We start from the raw sequence: 22069 nt of genomic DNA, 5'->3' as shown, positions 1-22069 counted from the left end.
CAGGCATTTTAACTGTTAAATGTTTAAATGTTTATAACGTTATTGTGTGTAGCTTGATTTTATTGTCGTATTTTGTATTTTAACCTTTTTGTACACCGCCCAGAGAGCTATTCGCTATGGGCGGTCTATAAATGAAACAAATAAATAAATACAGGGACAGTGGAGTGCAAGAAGGCTCTCTATTGCACAAGAGTTAAAGAACAGCACACACACATTCTCTCTTTTTTTCTCATAGTTCATTGTATCCAAGCAAATGTTTATTTATTGTTTAAATAAAAAGGATCCCTCAAAGATCAGGTCTGGGGAAGTTCGTAAAATATTTTAAAACTTGAACTCAGATTCTGAATCTTTCACCACATTTTAGATTTCTGCAAAAGAAAAGAAATCATCTGCGGTACAATCTGCACCCTGGACTAGTTCCTCAATGAAAATATCACTAATGGCACAACCAACAAAAACAGGGCCCCTTCCCCAAAAGACATCCACTAATTATTAAGTGTATACAGGTATACTATGCATAGGCCACCATATAAGAAAAGAGTGGCTTACAAGATCAAACATTGACAAATTAAAACAATCACAATTACAAGAGGAATACAGTTAAAAACAGCAAATAAAACACAGCTATGAAATCAAAAACAGATCACTCAGAAACAGAGAGTGGAGAAAATCCACAGCATTAAAGCAATTAAAACAAGAGAGCCTAGAGACCACATGTTATGAAGTGATGGGCAAATGCAAATAATAAAAAAGTTAAAATAAATATCTACAAAGTGAAAACTGTACTAAAGGCAGAGGTAGGCTGATATTTTCAATGTCCAGAGTCCCCACCAGGCAATTCAGAGTCCCCTCATCACCATCTTTTTTGTCATTTCCCCCTCCCTGCCGTTCTCATTATCCTCAAGAAGGAGGGTGATCTTCTGAAGAAGAGGAGCATCCTGTATTTGTGGAGGATCCTGATTTTCCAGGATTCTAAAATGCACAGACAGCCGCCACAAGTACAAGAGGCCCCCGACTTCAGATGGCCACCCTCCAACTCATCGAAGGCAACAACATTAGTGACAGGGAGCAGAGCTCACAAACTCTTCCCTGCCCCCCTGCACGATCACCTTTTAATGTTTGAAAAGGGCTTGTGGTATATATGTTGGGGTGTGTGTATGTGCTTGTGTGTGCATGTGTGTGCAATGAAGAAAATAGCACAGCTCAAAGGTTTAATGATATATTACCTATTTTAAAAGGCTATCGAGACATCAGGCTCTACCCTGCCCCCCTGCACGATCACCTTTTAATGTTTGAAAAGGGCTTGTGGTATATATGTTGGGGTGTGTGTATGTGCTAGTGTGTGCATGTGTGTGCACTGAAGAAAATAGCACAGCTCAAAGGTTTAATGATATATTACCTATTTTAAAAGGCTATCGAGACATCAGGCTCTACCCTGCCCCCCTGCACGATCACCTTTTAATGTTTGAAAAGGGCTTGTGGTATATATGTTGGGGTGTGTGTATGTGCTTGTGTGTGCATGTGTGTGCACTGAAGAAAATAGCACAGCTCAAAGGTTTAATGATATATTACCTATTTTAAAAGGCTATCGAGACATCAGGCTCTACCCTGCCCCCCTGCACGATCACCTTTTAATGTTTGAAAAGGGCTTGTGGTATATATGTTGGGGTGTGTGTATGTGCTAGTGTGTGCATGTGTGTGCACTGAAGAAAATAGCACAGCTCAAAGGTTTAATGATATATTACCTATTTTAAAAGGCTATCGAGACATCAGGCTCTACCCAATTCTGCAACATAAGGTTACATTTTTTTATCGACAACAGTATAAGCCTTGAGATCAATACTCAAGCAGTATGAACATGTAATCAGAAAGAAACTCAGGCTAGGAAATACAGCCCGATATTGTGTACAGCTGGGTGCACTTTTTTGTTGATAAAGTCAAGGAGAAAAATGCTTTTCTGTTTCCAAATACTTGCAGTTCCTAATACCGCTTCACAGCTGGGCTTATTTCATCATTCAAAAATATATTCTTTGTGAACAAGAGCTAAGGAAAAAAAAGGAAAAAACCACACACCCTTATTTTGAATACTGGTGAAGTTTTTCTTGTGGTTGTCCTTTGTCATTTTGCTGTCACCATTAAAAAGATATTGCTGACAGGGTTCTCAGTGTCGCTCTTTGAAAATGTGAGCTAGCAAAATTTAAAGTTAACTACAGACATAAGACAGTTCAGGATATGGACATTTCATAGTGAGTAGATCATGGTATTCACACTAGAATGCTTTAACTAGGGCTGTGCAAGGCACCCCTGATATGATGTCAGCCATGAAACACGTAAAACCATGGCTGAAAAGGAACACTTATAAAAGAACACTGAAAGTGTACTTGTGACTGTTCCTTTGCAAGCCATTTGGTGCTGTTTACATACAGAGCTTGGAAAAGTTACTTTTCCAAGCTCTGCATATGATGCTAAATACTATTTGCACTACTTTTGGCAGATGTTGAATGCGCGCAGAAGCTACAGATCAGGGATCTGTTCAGACATATAGCCAAATTTAAACAGAGCCAAATGCAAGGCACCCTTTAAACTATTTAGTGCTGTTTGAAATTTGGTGCTGAATGCAAGCTGCACAACTTTCAGTTGGGGCCAGATGATATCAAGCGATTGACAGGTGAGCATCTTGCCCACATGCCAAATGTGGCCCGTGGAGGGTTGGCCACAATGCAATGTGGCCCTCTGACCAAAACTAGTTCTCTGCACTTTTTTTTTTTTTTTTTTACAGCTAATGACTTTATGAAATGTTGCCCAAGTTAGGCAAAAGCCAATTGTGATGTGGGGTTACTTTTAATGAAATTAATGAGCCCGTATCCTGATAATGTGACAACATGGGCCAATTCACACAGTCAATTAGTATGACAAGACATGGAGGTTTATTACCTGAAACCTATGGTTATCTTGGATGCATGATGCTGTTATCAATAATCAATGCAGTTACCTGATAAATCGACTAACATCGATCTTGCTTTCTTTTCATGCTCCATCCTGCCTCTCCTGGTTGTTTAAGACATGACAGGATGATTAAAGAATAAACCATGATAGTGTCCATGCTTATTGATAGGAGCTTCACAACAGAAAATGCTAATGTTACACCTTTAATTTGTCCAGTCAATGGAACAGTTTCAGTTGGTGCAGCTTGAGGAAGTGGACAAGGTGCTTGGAATGGTGCGGGAGACCACGTCTGTGCTAGATCCTTGTCCATCTTGGCTACTGAAGGCTAGTAGGACTGGTACCACCGGCTGGGCTAAGGAAGTGATAAATGCCTCCTTGAGTGAGGGAGTAGTCCCTAGTAGCCTCAAGGAGGCAGTAGTGAGACCTCTTTTAAAGAAACCTTCCTTAGACCCAGATGACCTGAACAACTATAGACCAGTGGCGAATGTCCCCTTTTTGGGCAAGGTTCTGGAGCGGGTGGTTGCCGGTCAGCTCCAGGCGCTCTTGGATGAGACCGATTATCTGGATCCATTTCAATCCGGTTTTAGGCCTGGTTTTGGCACTGAAACAGCCTTGGTCGCCCTGTACGATGACCTTTGTCGGGAGAGGGACAGAGGGAGTGTGACTCTGTTGATTCTCCTTGATCTCTCAGCGGCGTTTGATACCATCGACCATGGTATCCTTCTGGGGAGACTCACGGAGTTGGGAGTTGGAGGCACTGCTTGGCAGTGGTTCCGCTCCTACTTGGCAGATCGTCACCAGAAGGTAGTACTTGGGGAACATTGCTCGACACCTTGGACTCTCCATTGTGGAGTCCCTCAGGGGTCAGTTTTGTCCCCCATGCTTTTTAACATCTACATGCAGCCTCTGGGTGCCATCATCAGGAGTTTTGGAGTGCGTTGCCACCAGTACGCTGATGACACGCAGCTCTATTTCTCCTTTTCATCCTCTACAGGTGAGTCTGTGGTTGTGCTAAACCACTGCCTGACCGCGATAATGGACTGGATGAGAGCTAATAAACTGAGACTCAATCCAGACAAGACTGAGACACTGTTGGTGAATGCCTTGTTGGGCTGGTGACCAGTAGGCATTACTGTCTCTAGTAGTTTTCCATGAAGCCTGCAAGTGTGAAGACGTAACTGTGGTTAAGGGGGAGTTATGTCTATGCCCTGTCTGGGAACGGACGGCCAGGGCCGTTGCTATGGTAGCCATCTGATAGCGACTGGGAAAGTTCTAACAGAGTCTATGTGTTGTCGTTTTCTGAATTATGCCTCTGAGCTGAGAGGCTGTCTTTTGTGTTTATCTATGGAGAGAGATGTACCAGAAGGGGGGTGACTGAAGAATCTCTACATGTATTTACTCTTAAGCCTCTGGCCTTAATGTCTTTCAATAAAGACTCATAACATGCTCTGAAGAAGTTTCTTGCTCAACTTAACTCCAACGTAATGTATGCTGTTTCACACAACAACGCACACATGCCAACAGTGGTAGCAGAGGATGGTTACGCTCCACAGCGCATTACACCGGAGTAAGTTGCTGGTCTGAACGGCAGATGGAGTTCCAGAGAAGGCAGCTTGATTGATTGAACCAGACGGAGGTGAGCAACATGGCTGTAAACCTGTCTGGGGGAGGCTTGCCGATGGAACGACTTAATGAAAAGAATTTTGGCAGCTGGAAGCCGAGGATGAGGGCTTTGCTGATAAAAGAGGATTTATGGGACACAATAGATGGACCCACTCCGGCGGTGCTGACTGCGGCTTGGACGCGTAGAGATCAGAAGGCGCAGGCTTTTATACTTCTGGCTCTATCTGACTCTCAACTGCTACACGTGAGAGATGTTACAAACGCCAAGGAGATGTGGGACCGGTTGGAAGGCATTCATGTGCAACAGACCGCGGGATCTAGATTGTGTTTGGCACGGAAGCTTTATCAAATGCGCTTCACGGGTGAGTGCGACATGTGTGAGCATCTCACGGAATTCAGACGCCTGTTTGCTGAGTTGACGGACCGAGGCGTCGAACATTCTGAACTTCAGAAGACCTATCTGATCCTGGCTTCACTTGATGGGACTTGGAATAATATGGTCATGGCTTTCGAAGCCATGCCTGACGGAGGTTTGAACGTTGCGTTTATTGAGGAAAAATTGACCCAAGAATGGCAGCGGAGACAGGAGGCGAAAAGAGCCGAGTCGATGGAGGCTGTCAGGAAGGAAGAGGTGAAAACTGTCGTGCCGAAGGATAATAAACAGGAGCAGCAACAGAGGCTGAAGGCTTGTTTTGTTTGCGGAGATCGACGACATCTCCAGCGGGGTTGTCCAGTCAAGCGAAACTCCAGGGACGGAGGCTTGAAGCAGGGAAGTGTGAACTTTGTTTGTAAACAGAAGTCTAAAGACTTGGAACAAATTAACTTTATTGTCGACAGCGGAGCAAGCCATATATTAATTAAAGACACACGTTTGTTTTACGTTTCAGAAGAAGTGAAAGACTTTGTTTTACTTGCTGATGGATCACGGAAATCCATAAAAGCTAAAGGTCTGGTGAAATTTGACAAGCTTGGCATAATGTCAGACTGTTCGTTTGTTCCGGAATTGGCTCATAATATTTTATCAGTTAGCAAACTGGTAAGTTGTAATTATTCAATTTTGTTCCACAAAGACCAATGTTTTATAATGAGGGGAGATGAAGTGTGCATGCAGGGAAGCCTTAATGATTCACAGTTTGTAATAAAGAGCAGTCAAGCAGGGTGTGCTGTGTTAAACGCTGAGGCACAGGTACATCGGGGCTGCGTCCATGAATGGCATCAACGGCTGGGGCATGCAAACCTTGACACGATGAGAAAAACCCCTTTGCACAGTGAAGACATGCGTTTAAAAGATTGTGGACAGTTAATGGTGATTCTTGTAATCAAGCTAAAATGACTATTGCACCAATAAACCGGGAGGCTGAGAGAACCACAACAGCTCCCTACCAGCTAGTACATGTTGATTTAGCAGGGCCAATAAATGCTTAACGAGGAGGTGCGAAATTCTACATGGTACTGGTAGATGATTTTTCAAGATTTTGTCATGTTTTTCTGTTAAAGCATAAAAGTGAAGCTGAGCAGAAGCTGAAACTGTTCATTAAGAGAATCGAAACTCAACACTTGGTCACGGTAGGGGCTATACGCTCGGACCAAGGTGGGGAATTTACGAGTAAAGCATTGAGTGACTTTCTGGAGAGTAAGGGAATAAACCAGAATTTCACTGCTCCACACAGCCCGTTTTCCAATGGAACTGCTGAGAGAAAAAATAGGGTGCTTGGGGAAGCAATGAGAGCCATGCTGCTGGATTGCAGTTTAGGGAATTCTTTCTGGGCAGAAGCAATTCTTTATGCGAATTACATTCACAACAGGGTGTTACACAGTGCTATTGGAATGTCTCCTTATGAGAAACTTACTGGCAGAAAGCCTAGAATACAACACATTCAAAAATTCGGGGCAAGGTGCTGGATCCACATTCCACAGGGAAAAAGGAGGGGCAAGCTTGCGCCCAGAGCACAGCAAGGTTTTGTTTTGGGATTTCAGAATTCATATTACAGAGTTTGGTGTCCAGAAACACAGCAGTTAATTCTGAGCAGAAGCATTAAAGTCTCAGAAAAGCCTTGGGATCAAAGGGAGACAGTCCTTCTTACAGGAACAAATGACACACAAACACAAACACGAACACAATCACAGAAATTTCAGCCAGATGTTAACATTAAAGTGGAAAGTACACAAATACCTCTCAGAGATGCTTTGAATGAGCTCATTTCTGGAAAACGCAGATCAAAGAAACGAAAAGCTGAAGAAATGGAAGCTCCTGCGCAGGTTGTGCCAAGCACAAGCACAAATGGGGGGGCAGAGAGAGCCGAGGCTCTGGTTCCTTTAAGACGCTCCACGAGAGCGAATTTAGGCAAACCACCTGACAGATTTACTGTGGGATTAATAACAAGTCCTGGCATGAATAAAGTTGTAGACATGGATCCTGAGACACTTTATTTGACATGTGTTGAACCAAAGTTTGAGTGAATAAAGTTTTGAACTGTACTGAGATGTAAGTTTGAACTGTACTGAACTGAAAATGCAATGTACTGAAATGTATTGCAAGAGGTATTGTAGAAATGTATGACTGTATGACTATGTATTATGGAGATGTATTTCATGTGTATTTTGCAGTCTTAATGGAAAAAAGGGAAGCTGTTGGGCTGGTGACCAGTAGGCATTACTGTCTCTAGTAGTTTTCCATGAAGCCTGCAAGTGTGAAGACGTAACTGTGGTTAAGGGGGAGTTATGTCTATGCCCTGTCTGGGAACGGACGGCCAGGGCCGTTGCTATGGTAGCCATCTGATAGCGACTGGGAAAGTTCTAACAGAGTCTATGTGTTGTCGTTTTCTGAATTATGCCTCTGAGCTGAGAGGCTGTCTTTTGTGTTTATCTATGGAGAGAGATGTACCAGAAGGGGGGTGACTGAAGAATCTCTACATGTATTTACTCTTAAGCCTCTGGCCTTAATGTCTTTCAATAAAGACTCTTAACATGCTCTGAAGAAGTTTCTTGCTCAACTTAACTCCAACGTAATGTATGCTGTTTCACACAACAACGCACACAAGCCAACATGCCTTCCCTGTTCAGATGGTGGATGTTTACCCTGTTCTAGATGGGGTTACACTCCCCTTGAAGGAACAGGTTCGTAGTCTGGGGGTGCTTTTCGATCCTTCCTTGTCTCTTGAGGCGCAAGTGGCCTCGGTGGCAAGGAATGCGTTCTACCACCTTCGGTTGGTAGCCCAGCTACGCCCCTATCTTGACAGGGATGACCTCGCCTCAGTTGTTCATGCTCTGGTAACTTCTAGGTTGGATTACTGTAATGCGCTCTACGTTGGGCTGCCCCTGAAGACAGTTCGGAAACTTCAGCTAGTGCAAAATGCAGCAGCCAGACTGCTGACAAGGACCAGCCGGTCAGCACATATAACACCTGTTCTGGCCCATTTGCACTGGCTACCCATCTGTTTCCGAGCCAGATTCAAGGTGCTGGTCATGACCTATAAAGCCTTACACGGTGTGGGACCGCAATATCTTGTGGAACGCCTCTCCCACTATGAACCTACCCGGACACTTCGCTCAGCATCTAAGGCCCTCCTCCGGGTACCAACACATCAGGAAGCCCGGAGAACAGTTACACGATCTAGGGCCTTTTCTGTAGTGGCCCCTGAATTGTGGAATAGCCTCCCCGAAGAAATACGCCTGGCGCCTACGCTGCTATCTTTTCGGCGCCAGGTTAAGACCTGGCTATGCTCCCAGGCATTTTAATATGCTTATTTTTATATTTCTGTGGTTTCTGTTTGTGTTTATTATTGTTCAGCTGTTTTTATTATGATATTTTGTATTTTAATCCTTTGGTACACCGCCCAGAGAGCTATTCGCTATGGGCGGTTTAAAAATGAAACAAATAAAATAAAATAAATAAATAAATAAACAATACTAAGTCATGCTGTGCAATCAAACAAGTACATTGGAAATGGCCTGTGCACTGAAGTACAGCAACGCTAGTATGAAGCTACACAGGACAATATGGCACTGGACAGATATGGCACTGCAGGCAGAGGCAAAAACCTAGAGGGGCCATAGCTTAATGGCAGAGCATCTGCTCTGCATGCAGAAGGTCCAGGTTCAATCCCCGACTTCTGAGGTAAGGCGGGGATAGATTCCTGCCTGGAGAACTGCTGCCAGTCAGCGTAGAAAACACTGAACTAAATAGATCAGTGGTCTGATTCGGTGTAAGACACTTCCTATGTTCCTAATTTTAAAGTCCTATTATGATAATGGGCCTGACATGCCACGAAGCCAGTGAAGTCAATCAAAAGCTGCCCATTACTTCACAGTTCCACAAACTGTGGAGCAAGCCTTATCTTAAGGCAGATGGGTTAGTGCCCTCTTCAGCCAAGGTTTGCTGTTGCAGCCACCACTGCCTCCTCCAAAGAACAAATGAATCAACTCTAGTGTAGGACACTGAGAAAGAGCAAACATTCCAGGAAGTGGATCCATCAGCCATGGAGGCTTTCAAGGAGCTGTCCAATGTGCCCATCAGCAGCGGAGGCTCGTGGCTCCAATGTCAATATAGCATGAACCCACTCTGGGGTTTAGTTCGAACTTTCAAGGAGCTGCCCAGGTTTGGACTGCCCCACTAACATCAGAGCCACCAACCTCCACTGTCCATCAAAATGCCCACCACAGCCATCCCAACAAAAACATGTAGCATGCAACAGCAGTGCCCAAGGGTCACCATGTGCTCATCCACAGAACAGAGGGGTAGCTGGAAAGGGCCACAGTTCACAATGCACAAGGTCTCCAAGTTTAAAGAGTCTTACGGAGCAGAATTGGGAAAGATCTCTGCCTGAGGCTTTCAGAGCATCTTTATAGGCAAGAGTACACACTACAGGGCAAAAGGCAATAAGGGCAGCTTTATAACTTCAAGGCAGCCTTTGTCAACCTGTTGCCTCTGGATGTTTTAGACTGCCACTCTCATCATCCCCAGCCAGCATGACCGCACTGGCTGGGGCTGGTGGGAGATCTATTTTAAAGCCAGTGCTTTTTTGTTTTTTAAAAAAATGCAACACCAGTACACATATATTGATAAAAGTGTTGTGGGTGCCAGCACAAAATGGCAGCAAAAAAAGGCGTGCCAATACTTTGTAGCAGTGAGTACTGTCACACACAAAAAAGCTTTGTTTCAAGCAATGAGAATGTAAAAGAAAGGGATGGGTTCCAAAAGCTGATTTGAACTACATCTGTCAACACGGCAAGGAGAGTTTAGTACTATTATAAAACTATGATCTCATTTAAATTCAAGAGACTGTTTACTTGAGATGAAAGTACATGTGGGAGAGGAGGTTGCAAGATCAATATTCCGTTGCTTTTTCAAAGACAGCTTCAGTTGTAGAGTGCTGATCCTCTTAGTAATCCAGAGTTTCTGTTTTATATACCCAAACACAGCACTTCCTCCACTAACACCACAAGTCCAGTCTGTGTCACACAACCTAGAAGAAATGGGGTCCCACAAAGGCAATGCATTTGGAAACATTTTCTGCTTTCCACTTTTGTTCATGCCTCTGATGGGTTTCCTCCTTCATCGGAGGCCATTTAGTTAGGCAATAAATTAATTTGTATTTTGGACTGAACTCTTTAATCCTTTTTGTTGTTGTTATTCTCTCCCTCCTCCCAAATCCAACACACTCCTGAATTTGCATATATTAGCATAAGGAGACATTAATTACACCACATCGCAACTAGGAGAAGCCTGGCACTTCAATCAATCTCAGTGAATTGCATCTGAAAGGTGAACAACATCGGCTAGCCTTATCAAGACAACATAATAGACCCAAAATTCAGGCTCAGAGCCTCTTGCAGCTGTGATTTATCTCCAACATCCAAAAGCAAAAAGCAGAAAATTACAAGGGGGCTTGTAAATATCTATTATCTTAATGATGCATGGACAAATTATGTGCTGCTGCTTTCATTGGGGCTGAAAGTTGTGTTTGTGCAGGGGGTTGAGGTGGGATGACCTGGTGCAGCCTTGACAGCAGAAGGTCAGCTGTTTCCTAGCCTATCATCTGCTGTACAGGAATATGAAAGGGTACAGAGATCTCCCAGAGTAAACCTAGAAGGGAGTTTTCGTTCCAGTGCAATTTATGGCTCTTTGGGAATGATATTCCCAAAGGGAAGGCTCAGTTAAACTCCTGCTCATGTGGAACAATCATAAAGCAGAATGTCTCAGAGAATATGAGAGGCAGGGGTGCCATTAGGGTGAAAAGGGGAGGGGGTTGTATATACATGGTTTGGTGCAGGCACAGAACATTTCCCCATTATTTTGACTGAGATCACTTCCTGGCTGTAGCTACAAGCAGATCCAATCAAAACAAAGCAGAACTGCACATCTACCTGCCTTGGAAAGCTTTGCCAACTTCACAGAACTCCAAATTATGCCCTGAAATGGTTTTTAGATTAAATTCAGTAGCAACTGTAGATGGACACAACCAAGTTTTCAAAGTTTTTTTTTTCTTCAGGATCTGCTGAGTCACAGTCAGGACACAACTTTTTTTTTTTTAAGCCCTATTTATTTATTTATTAAAAATCATGGTGATCCAACAAATAAAATGGTGCTGTAAGAAGTAGCCCAAGGAAACAGAGGAATGAAATAAAATGGAGGGAGTTGGATAGATTGCCTGGGTGTGAAGCCCAGAGAGGAAGACAGAGAGAAAATTGTATCATCTGTTTTTTTGTATGTACTTTTTGTTTAAAAGATATTTCTTTCATTTTGTTACTTAAAACGTGGACTTTTATTATTGCCCTTAGCAGTACTAGCATTGTTTGGTTTTGAAAGTGGGATTTGTATTCTATTTCTTATCTTGATTCTTGCATTATTTCCTTTTCGTTGGGATTTGTAAACCGCTTGGAAGTTTCTTTTGAAATATAAAGCGGTATATAAATTAAGCAAACGAACAAATGAAGAAACCATGTCAAACAACATATGAAATCAAGGGGCTTTGTTTGCACTTCTTTGAAGAAGCATTAGTTCTGAATTATCAGCATTTAAGAGTCTCATCGCTCATTGACTGGCTTCAGAAGATTATCTTTTGGAGTAAATGGGCTTATACGTAGCTTAAAGAATTAGTGGGTTGGATTGTCTGTCCATAATTTACAATTTTCCATTTGTTCCTAACTTAACTGTCTACATTGCATAATTTATATAATATTTTCCATTATTTGAATACCTAATTGGTCAATAAACCAACCTTATACAACCTTTTCAATGACATATACATATATGTTCTGTATAATATGAAAAGATATGTCAGTTACAGTTCTCAGTTTCTTAAATTCTTAAATTCAGTCTTCCCCATTTCTGCAGCATTTTGTGAACTTAAAAAAAATCCTCATAAAAATTCTCCAGCATTTTAGTGCGAATTTCTCCTAATAAACACATTTTTGGCAGCAATTTCTTGTCATATAATGCATGTTTGTTTTCACTCACTTATTTATTGTTATGCACACTTTCCCCTAACATATGCACTTTTTGTAAACATTATTTGGTTGGTGAACTACATTGCAAAATTTGAATAAGTGTGACTTTCAAAGGGTGGTTGAGTTTTGGTTCTCATCATAAACAAACACTTTCTGAAAGTGCGGATTTGATAGATCTGGCTTGAAATGTGAGCTGTATTGAATTTCTCACCCATTCCTAACATACACACATACTTGACTGGCTTGGCAATCCCTTATGACCTGCGCCCCCCCACATAAAACAAACAGCAGAGCAAGCCCCTCTCCACCTTTCATAGCACCAAGCATCCCAGATTTTCAGAGGACAAAATGACATATGGATGTTAAAGCAGACAGAGGTAAAAATATGGACTGTCCAGCTTGAAACATGATACCTGGCTATGCTTGTTCATTGCCTACTGGGAGCAGCTACACGATAGAAAAAGTGAGGAGAGACCCTCAAAAATGCTCATATTGGAGAAACTTGCTTAATTTTCCACACCTGTACATTGGGGCATGCCTATAAATAACAATAATTTTATACTCCTTTCTCTGACAAGCTACAACTTCTCCCTATTAATTATGTTTTACCCATTATTCCATAGCCAAAATAAGAAAGTGCTCCATTTCATTTCTGGCATGAAATCTCCTTCCCCCAAATCTTTAGAGCTTTTTATTGAAAGATGGTGGGGAAGAAGAGCAAAACGATTGTCATTAAGAAAACAAATGGCACTGCTAAGATAATGTATGGGACCGTTAAGGAAACAAATGACATTATTCAGTGTGGGTATAAAGCAGTCTCTTTCCAAGCTACAAAGATCCTGGCATGCCAACAGAGCGTGGATTCTGAATGGAGTACTTCAGCTGTTGGGAACTCATGAGAAGGGATTTGCAAAACTGGGCATAATTAAAAGCATAAAGTACCCAGACCTACTAAATGGTGCAACATCATCTGCATCTCAGTGAAATTACATTCTTCTTGAGGGGTATCTGCAAGGGGGGTTCCAGTCATGTTAGTCTCCGTCCATCGCATCCGGAGGACTAGGTGAGGAAGCCAGGAAATGATTGAGCACTTGAGAATTATCATCACACAGTTCACAACAGTACATGGACACCCATGAAACCACTTGGTTCCTCCTGGCCCTTCCTCTTCTGCATATTAAATTATGCATGATACAGAACAGTACAATTTGTGACTCATCAAACAAAATGCAGCATAACAGCCATGTATTATGTCCTTACCAGGTGCTTGACTTCTCCTGCTTTTTTGCAGTTACAGGCAGGCACAGTTTTCTTGAATCTCTGATGGACCACCATACATGACATGTGATCAGTGTAAGCGGTGAGGTCCTGATGCAAAGTCAGGAGCAGAAAGCTACCTAATGTAACCCTGAGCAAGGAAGAGATACCTTCCATTCCACAGTTTCCCACGAACAAATCCAGCCTTTCCCAACCAGTGTGCCTCCAGATGTTGTTGGACCACAACTCCCATCAGCCTCAGCCAGCATTGCCAACGGTCAGGAAAGATGGGAGTTGTGGTCCAGCAACATCTGGAGGCACACTGGTTGGGAAAGGCTGAACTAATCTATGGAACCACAGATTGCCACAAACACAGCAAGCAGGTACACTGGAGGAATCAGAAATGACTCAGCAGAATATGTAGACTGTCAGAGAAGTCAACAACAAGAAGGGCTGCAGCTCGGTGGTACTGCATCTGCTTTGTATACAGAAGGTCCCAGGTTCAATTCCCAGCACCTCCAGGTAAGAATGGGAAAGGCTCCTGTCTTGAAGCCTGGAGAGCCGCTGCCAGTCAGTGTAGACAATACTGAGATAAACTAGTGGTTCGATGCAGTATCAGGCATTTTCCTATGTTCCTAACCCAGAGACGCTGCAAATATGACATGGGGGTGTCTTTGAAATGCAGAGTTGCATTTCTTTTAAAGCCTGCATAACACAGGGCTCGCCCAAACTTGACACAGCCCACCTGCCCATCTATTACGACTCACCAAATGCCCAACAGCTCACACAAAGACCCTAGGGCATCAGCACATATGTCTCCTTGTTGTGAATTTTTTGCAGAAATGTTATTTGCCCACTAATGTTGAGGGAAGGGCCGTAGCTCAGTGGCAGAGCACACATTTTGCATGAAGAGCCTTCCAATCAACTAGGCCCACCAAAGGCCATGTTTTAGGATGGGCCCATCTTTTTTTTTCTTTGCCTATGGAAGGGTTGGAAGGGACCCCTCTGCTTGGGATAGCTGGTGACTTCCACGGCTCCTGGGGAGCTGCTCCGAGTCAGAGCAGACGACACTAGGGCAAATGAACCACTAGTCTAACTCATACAGAAAATGGCCATAGTTCAATGGTAGAGCATCTGCCTTGCAACCAGAAGTTCCCAAGTTCAATCCTCACCATTTCTGGGTAGGGCTGGGAGAGATCCTTGTCTGAAATCCTGGGGAGATGTTGTCAATCAGTGTAGACCATACTGAACTAGATGGACTAACTCAGAATAAGGCAGCTTCCTAGGTCTCATATGTCTTTCTCACTACACATCTCATTGACTTTCAGGTTCCCCTAGCATTTAATGGCATTGAAAGTACATAGAAGAATGGAGCTTAATGTTTTGGACTTCTAGAAAAAGCAGGTCAGCTATACAGCAGCATAAGCAGCATTATCCCTTGCTGAGAGATAGTAAATATCTGGGTGTACAGTTTTCTGTTAGCAAGATTTGCCAACCATGGATTTTAATGAGGAGGCATTTGGCTCTCAGGGTGGCCAAGAGCAGACAAGGCCTTGGCACATGTCCCTAAAGCCAGGGTCCCATCTGCCTAGCATTCCCTACATGACTAAGTTTCCGCCTTTGAAAGCAGGGGGACCGTATGGTGATATTCCAATCTGAAAATTATTTCAAATGGATCTCTCTGCCGTAACAACTCCACACTCGCAATCTTAGTGATTTCAATTTGGAAACCCATTCAGAGAAACAATTTAACATAGGGCTGTTCCTTCTGTTTCCCTTTGGTGGTGACAAACTCCCAACTATTTTAAAAAGGGATTTATTTCATGCAAACCTCTAGGAGCTTGCAGGAAATGGCAAGCAGAAGATTCCTTAGCAACATGTGCAAAACTGATGGATTTATTGTGGCATAACATTTAATGTGAATAGCAAATTGTGCGAACTGACCTCTAATATTGCTTGTCTCAGAGGACACATTTAGCAAGGGAGCTGTTCACACTTGTTATTCTGAGGCGCCAGAAGAGACAGACCTTCCTCACAGATATGCTACCATCGTTGCCTCAGTCTGTTGCTCACTTTCCGTACACTTAGATTTAAAATTTAAAATTAAATTTAGATTTAAAACACACATCATTGCTGCCTTATCAAGGTGAGGAGCTGAGGGATGCTTGCAAGGTGTGATTTTGTCTGCTGCCAAGGTCTGCTCCCAGAATGCTACTAGTGACCCCAGCAACCTAGTCCCCGCTGTAGACTAATCCATATGTTGTACAGCTCCAACCATCGCTGACCATTTGCTATGTTTGCTGGTGTAATGGGGGTGATATTCCATTATGGACTCAAGATTGGAGGAGATCCCTCAGATCATTAAAAAAAACAGTCTGTGAGTTTCTCCATGCAAAGCATGTGCTCTCTGATGGAGCTATGGTCTCTCAAATGAATGAATGCTGCAGAACCACAGCTGAATCCAGCAAGAGAGATTTATGAATAGACGCAAACTCATATATGTTTAGTCTATATGAATCTGGATGTGCAACCTGAGTGTTCATCTGAGCCTCTTTAGACTGAATGCATCTTTTATTTATTTATTATATTTATATCCCACCCTTCCTCTCAGTAGGAGCCCAGGGCAGCAAACAAAAGCACTAAAAACACTTTAACACATCATAAAAACAGACTTTAAAATATATTAAAACAAAACAACCATTAAAACATATTAAAACAAAATATCTTTAAAAACATTATTAAAAGCTTTAAAAACATATTAAAAAGCAATTCCAACACAGATGCAGACTGGAATAAGGTCTCAACTTAAAAGATTTTTTGACAGAGGAAGGTCTTCTGTAGGGGCCAAAAAGCTAAGAGAGATGGTGCCTGTCTAATATTTAAGGGGAGGGAATTCCAAAAAGTAGGTGCCACCACACTAAAGGTCCATTTCCTATGTTGTGTGGAACAGACATCCTGATGGTATCTGCAGGAAGCCCTCACCTGCAGAGCGCAGTGATCAACTGGGTATATAAGGGATAAGATGGACTTTCAGGTATCCTGGTCCCAAGCTGTATATGGCTTTGTACACCAAAACTAGAACCTTGAACTTAGCAGGGTAGCTAATAGGTAGCCAGTGCAATTCTTTCAGCAGCGGGGTGACATGTTGGTGAAACCTTGCCCCAGTGAGCAGTCTCTCCACCGCATTTTGCACCAACTGCAACTTCTGCACCAACCTTAAAGGCAGCCCCACATAGAATGCATTACAGTCATCCAACCTGGAGGTTATCAGTCCATGCACAACAGTGGTCTGGCTATCCCAGTTCAGGAACAGCCACAGCTGTCTTACCAGACACAGCTGGTAAAAGGCACTCCTAGCCACTGAGGTCACTTAGGCCTCTAGAGACAAAGATGGATCCAGGAGAACCCCCAGACTATGGACCTGCTCTTTCAGAGGGAGTACGACCCCATCCAAAGCAGGCAAGTGACCAATTATTTTCTCTGAAAATAACCCTGGAGATAGGATCGGGACCACTGTAAAACAGTGTCTCCAATATCCATCTCACCAAGTTGGCCCAGAAGGATACCATGGTCAATGGTTTCAAAAGCCACTGAGAGATTAGGTAAGAATAACAGGGTCACACTCCCCCATCCTTCTGCTGATAAAGATCATCCATCAGGGTGACCAAGGCCGATTCAGTTCCATAACCAGGTCTGAACTCAGACTGGAATGGGTCAAGATAATCTGTTTCATCCAAGAGTACTTACAATTGCTGCACCACAACCCTCTCAATCACCTTCCCTAAGAAGGGGTATATGCGACTGGGGGGTAGTTATTGCAAACCAATGCATCCAGGAGCAGTCGGATCACTGCCTCTTTCAGGGAGGCAGGAACCACTCCCTTCCACAATGGTGCATTGACCACATCCTGGATCCACTCGGTCAAACCCCCTCGGCAAGCCTGAATAAGCCAAAAGGGCAAAGGTCGAGAGGACATATTGCTGGCCGCATCATTGCAAGCACCTTTTCCGCATCATCAGTCTGCATCAACTGAAACCGTTCCCAAGAAGTTGCAGCAGATGTTGCACTGGAAACCTCTCTGGGGACTACAGTAGATGTGGATAGGGCATCAAGATTGCTATGGAGGCGAGCAACTTCACCCTCAATGTGCCTTGCAAACAATTCACAGTGGGCCTCCGAAGGGTCTAAAATTCAATTTCCTGGAGTTGATGTCAACAGACCCCTGACAATAAGGAAAAGCTCCACTGGACAGCTGCTTGAGGATGCAATGGTGGCAGAGAAGTGGGCCTTCTTCACCATCCTCACCACAGCATAGTAGCACAGTTATATTTTACTTGTGCCCAATCAACCTCACAGCACATCTTTTGCCACTTGCACTCTAGCTGTTGTTCAGCCTGTTTCATTGCCCTTAGCTCACTGGTATACTAAGGTGCAAACTGGGCTCCACAACACCAGAGAGGGAGCTCAGGGGCAACTGTGTCAAGAGCCCGACATGCCTCGCTGTTCCACAGCAGGACAAGGGCTTCAACAAGGTCACCTGCCCCATCTCCTGGGAACTCCTCAGTATCTTTTAAACTTTTAATACATGTTCCTCCATGTTAGCTACATATGTGCAGCAAGAGTAGGATTGTGTCCTAGTCTAGATTATGCTCTTGACTGGGTCACATGAAAAAACCAACCTTTACATAAGCATGAAATACAGAACATAAGAAGAGCCTGCTGGATCAAGCCAGTGGCCCACCTAGTCCAGCATCCTGGTCAACCAGATGCTTATGCTCTCCTTACTGATATATGACACCCTCCTGAGCAATGCCACCGATCTTATCCAGTTTCTGTAAACTTCTCTTGAAATTCCTACAACTGTTTCATTGTAATCAGACCATCCATATTCACCATAGATTTTGCTCTAATCAAACAGTTTGTGGACACATTGAGATGCGTGTCGCCTTCCAGGAAATTCTGCTCGTAAAAAAAAATGACATTAATGCCAAATAACTTCTAGTAGATCAGCTTCTCCCAGTTTTGTTTCCCCAGATGTTTTTGGACTACAACTTCTATTCATTCCTGACCAATGGCTGTGCTGGCTGAGGATGAAAGGCGCTTAGACCAACACCATATGGGGACCAAGGTTGGAAAAGGCTATTCTAGATGTTCCAGAGGAGAAGGAAACGTAAGAAAAATAACTGCAGGATCAAACCAAATGCCCATCTAGTCAGGCATGGTGTTTTCCAAATGCTTCTGGAAAGCAGACAAGCATGGAAGAATAGACACAGCATTCTGTCCTCCTATTATCCTGCCTCCTCTAGCAATTGATATTCAGAATTGAATATTTCCCAGTTTTTGAGAAATAGTTTTGCTTATTTTCCAGCCAATCTGATGTGTGAGGTAGACCATGAATTGCATGCTGTTATCAGTGATAGCTGTTTATTTAGCACAACGTCTAGTGTGGTCCTTTGTTTACAGCAGAGTTGGCTAATCTATGGCCCACCAGATATTGCTGGACTACAGCTCCCAACATGTCTTACCATTGACTATGTTGGCTGGGGATGCTGGGAGGTAGAATTCAATAACATCTGAAGAGACAAAATTTCTGCCTCCTTGATTTAAGAGTTGCAAAGATGGGAAGTTGATTTATACTAGGGAAGACTGTCCTTCCAGTCTGGTATTGTTATCTCTGACTTGGAGAAGGTCTCCAGGATTCAGGCAGAGAAAAATCTTTTTCCTCACCTGCCACTGAGCTACTGTGTCTCCCATAATTCTACTAGTTATTGTGAGTTTTTGTATAAAGGTTATACATACACAGAATCACATACTGACCATATACTGGACTTCCAGATGTTGCTGGACTCCAACTGCCATCATCCTTGACCATTGGCCATGCTAGCTGGGACTGATGGGAGTTGGGCTCCAACAATATTTGGAGGACCAGAGGTTCCCCACAGGTTTAAGGGCACTGAGAGCCATTTGTTCACTACTTGCCAAGGGATGCTCAGAATAAGAAATTCTGCCAGCTTTACTGAAACCCATTTGCTTCCTTCCAAATTCCCCAGGTTAATGTACTGAAGCTCAAGTAAGAGGGCTCTCTAACTTTCCCTGATCATTTTGCTCCCTGCGAGAATTGGTGGAAACTCCACTTTTGACTTCAGAAATGTATGCTCAGTTTATGCTGTGAGTCAGCTGTGCAGTTCCACAAATGAGTGATCTGTGGGATGACAGTTAATGACAACAGAGGCTTAGATAATGACCCTATCCGTTCAGCATGTAGCAGCACAGTGACTTAGCCACCCAACGGCAGTCAACAGATTCTCCCCGTTTGTAATGATTTCTCTCGTGCTCTTTCTCTCTCTTTATTGAAGACTGACTTAAGCCTCACATACTGGCAGTTGAGAAGGTCAGGATGTTGAGTCTAAGGCATCACTTGGATGTTATCTCAGTGTTCAGAACAGACTCGGACATCCATGTTCTTGAGAAACAAAGGGAGATGGATGCTGCCAACAGAGTATTCTACATTAATGAATGGTGTGGCTGGAGCCTATTTAATACTGGAATGAAAACTATAGGTGAATTGCTTAATGAGCCATTTCTTTTTTCTTAGCTTTCCAATAAATGAAGAAGAAATAAAAAGGTGGAGTCCCCCACTTTTGGCCGATTATACTATGATGCTTGATAAGGGTGGTTCTGTAAGGGAGTAAGTTATGACAGCATGTACATTGCTGTGAAAGAAAGAGTTGCATGCAGGGACGGGTGAATCTGTCTGTTTTGGTTTCTCTCTGATTCCCCCCCCTTTTTTTAAACCAACTGTAAGTTCAGTTCTCTCCATTTCCACATTAGTTTGCATTTTTTTTAAAAAAGTCCTCATGAAAATTCCTGGCTTGAGCCCATGCCCTCTTATTGGGCTGTCTGACCAGAGGAGCATCACAGCACATGATCTTTTAAATAGGGTACTTATTTGTATTTTATGGGGGGTTTTAAAATTGCTTAATTTTAATTGGTTTTAATTTTATAATTAGTTTAATTACATTTTAATTAACTTCTGCATGTTTTGTTTTATGATTTTAACTGTATTTATATTAATTTTTGTAAGCCGCCTTGAGTCCCAGTTCTGGGGAAAAGGTGGGATATAAATGAACAATCATCATCGCCATCATCTTACAAACATAGTCTGCCAGTGCAATAAGCCATAGGATAGGGTTATCATCTGTTAGGATACCATTCCATTGCCTACTTGCTCTTCTGTCCTGTTTTTATATCTTAAGAACTACTGAAATATAGGAAAGGAGAGGGGAGAAAGCACAATGGTATTTTTAGTATGACAAGACTTCGACAGCATTTGCGCAGACCAAGCCATCAAGGGCACTTGGTGAATCAACCTTATGTAAGAGCAGAGCACAGATTGCTGTCTCTGCAGATTACGAAGTCACTGGCCATGGAATGTGAGAAAACAATGTACCACAACGGGGCAAACTGCAGCAGAGACAAAAAAGCAGCAAGCTGCACAATACTACTGCTGGTCCAATGTATTCAGTCCAGCTTTTTCTGTTTCTGCATGTTCTGCATGTTCCCCTCCCCAAGTTAAAAAAAAAAAGACAAAGACAAATGGGAGGAACTTCAACCCTCTTGTCAAACTGTTACGCAACCCCTGCTTGGAAAAGCTGCAATGCTCACCTGCGTCCCCCCAAAAGTAGCCAGCATTCTCTCCCCATCCCCCACAACTTCATAATGGCTAGCGTGTTGCAGTGTGACCTGGGAAACAAGGATTCAAATCCCCACTCAGCTATGAAGCTATCTGAGCAACCTTGGGCCAGTCACTATCTCTCAGCCTAACTTACCTCACAGGGTTGTTGTGAGGACAAAATGGGAAGGGGAGAACCACATACATACCTTGAGCTCCTTGGAGGAAAGAAAGAAAGAAAGAAAGAAAGAAAGAAAGAAAGAAAGAAAGAAAGAAAGAAAGAAAGAAAGAAAAGCCATTTGGTACGCAAAGTGGTGAGGGTTTGCTTGCAGTATGACTGACATTACCAGAGGACCACTGTCAAGGTTGTGAGGCAACGGACTACCACAGAGATGGAGAAACCTTTTCAGCATGAGGACCATATTCCATTCTGAGCAACCGTTCAAGGTTGGGCCAGATAAAGGAGCCTCAAGAGTCACAGTCGGACTCTGGGCCTCAGGTTCTCCTGAGCATTGCAATGATGGGAACATTGCAACAAACAATCACCTGAAATAGCGTTGGAGTTTCAGCAGCTGCTGTTAATTAGCTGTGTGTCAGGTGCTGGGCCTGTAGGGCAAAAAAAAAAAAAAAATCCAAATCCTTCATCTGCAGTTAGAAGAATTAAGAGCCAAAACGTTTCCTGGGCTGGACCATTTCTAGCTGCAAGAAATGGCAGGCTTTGCATATTGAATACTCCCCTATCAGGTGGGGGGAACCTCTCTGCTCTCTTGTTTCTCTGGTTGCTGCTGCTGCTTCTTCTTTGCCCCCTACTGGTCTTTAATCCCATTGGCTGTTGCACCTCACATGATTTTGTTCTTGAGTGTCCGTGATGCCATTGCATTAGACCCAGTGTCATCATATCATGTGAGTTGCCACAGCTAACTGCCTTAAACCATTGTGTTGTTCTTATGGCGACCCTATGAAGCAGTGACCTCCAATAGCATCTGGTATAAACCATCCTGTTCAGATCTTGTAAGTTCAGGTCTGTGGCTTCCTTTATGGAATGAATCCATATCTTGTTTGGCCTTCCTCTTTTTCTACTCCCTTCTGTTTTTCCCAGCATTATTGTCTTTTTTAGTGAAA

At 43.2% G+C, this 22069-nt stretch overlaps 1 protein-coding gene across 2 annotated transcripts in view; it reads right to left on the bottom strand.

Moving 5' to 3' along the window:
- Positions 1-21419, bottom strand: part of DCC (DCC netrin 1 receptor) — an 882319-nt gene extending 860900 nt beyond the window's left edge. For both annotated transcript variants that reach the window (XM_061614640.1, XM_061614649.1), the window contains exon 1: positions 21295-21419. The gene's annotated coding sequence lies outside the window, so the exon portion shown is untranslated. The remainder of the gene's footprint in view (positions 1-21294) is intronic.
- Positions 21420-22069: the final 650 nt, after the last annotated feature.

This window comes from Rhineura floridana, chromosome 1, assembly GCF_030035675.1.
Source record: "Rhineura floridana isolate rRhiFlo1 chromosome 1, rRhiFlo1.hap2, whole genome shotgun sequence".
Classification (NCBI taxonomy): domain Eukaryota; kingdom Metazoa; phylum Chordata; class Lepidosauria; order Squamata; family Rhineuridae; genus Rhineura; species Rhineura floridana.
Note: the sequence above shows the minus strand (reverse complement) of the source record. Positions and strands in the feature narration are given on the sequence as shown.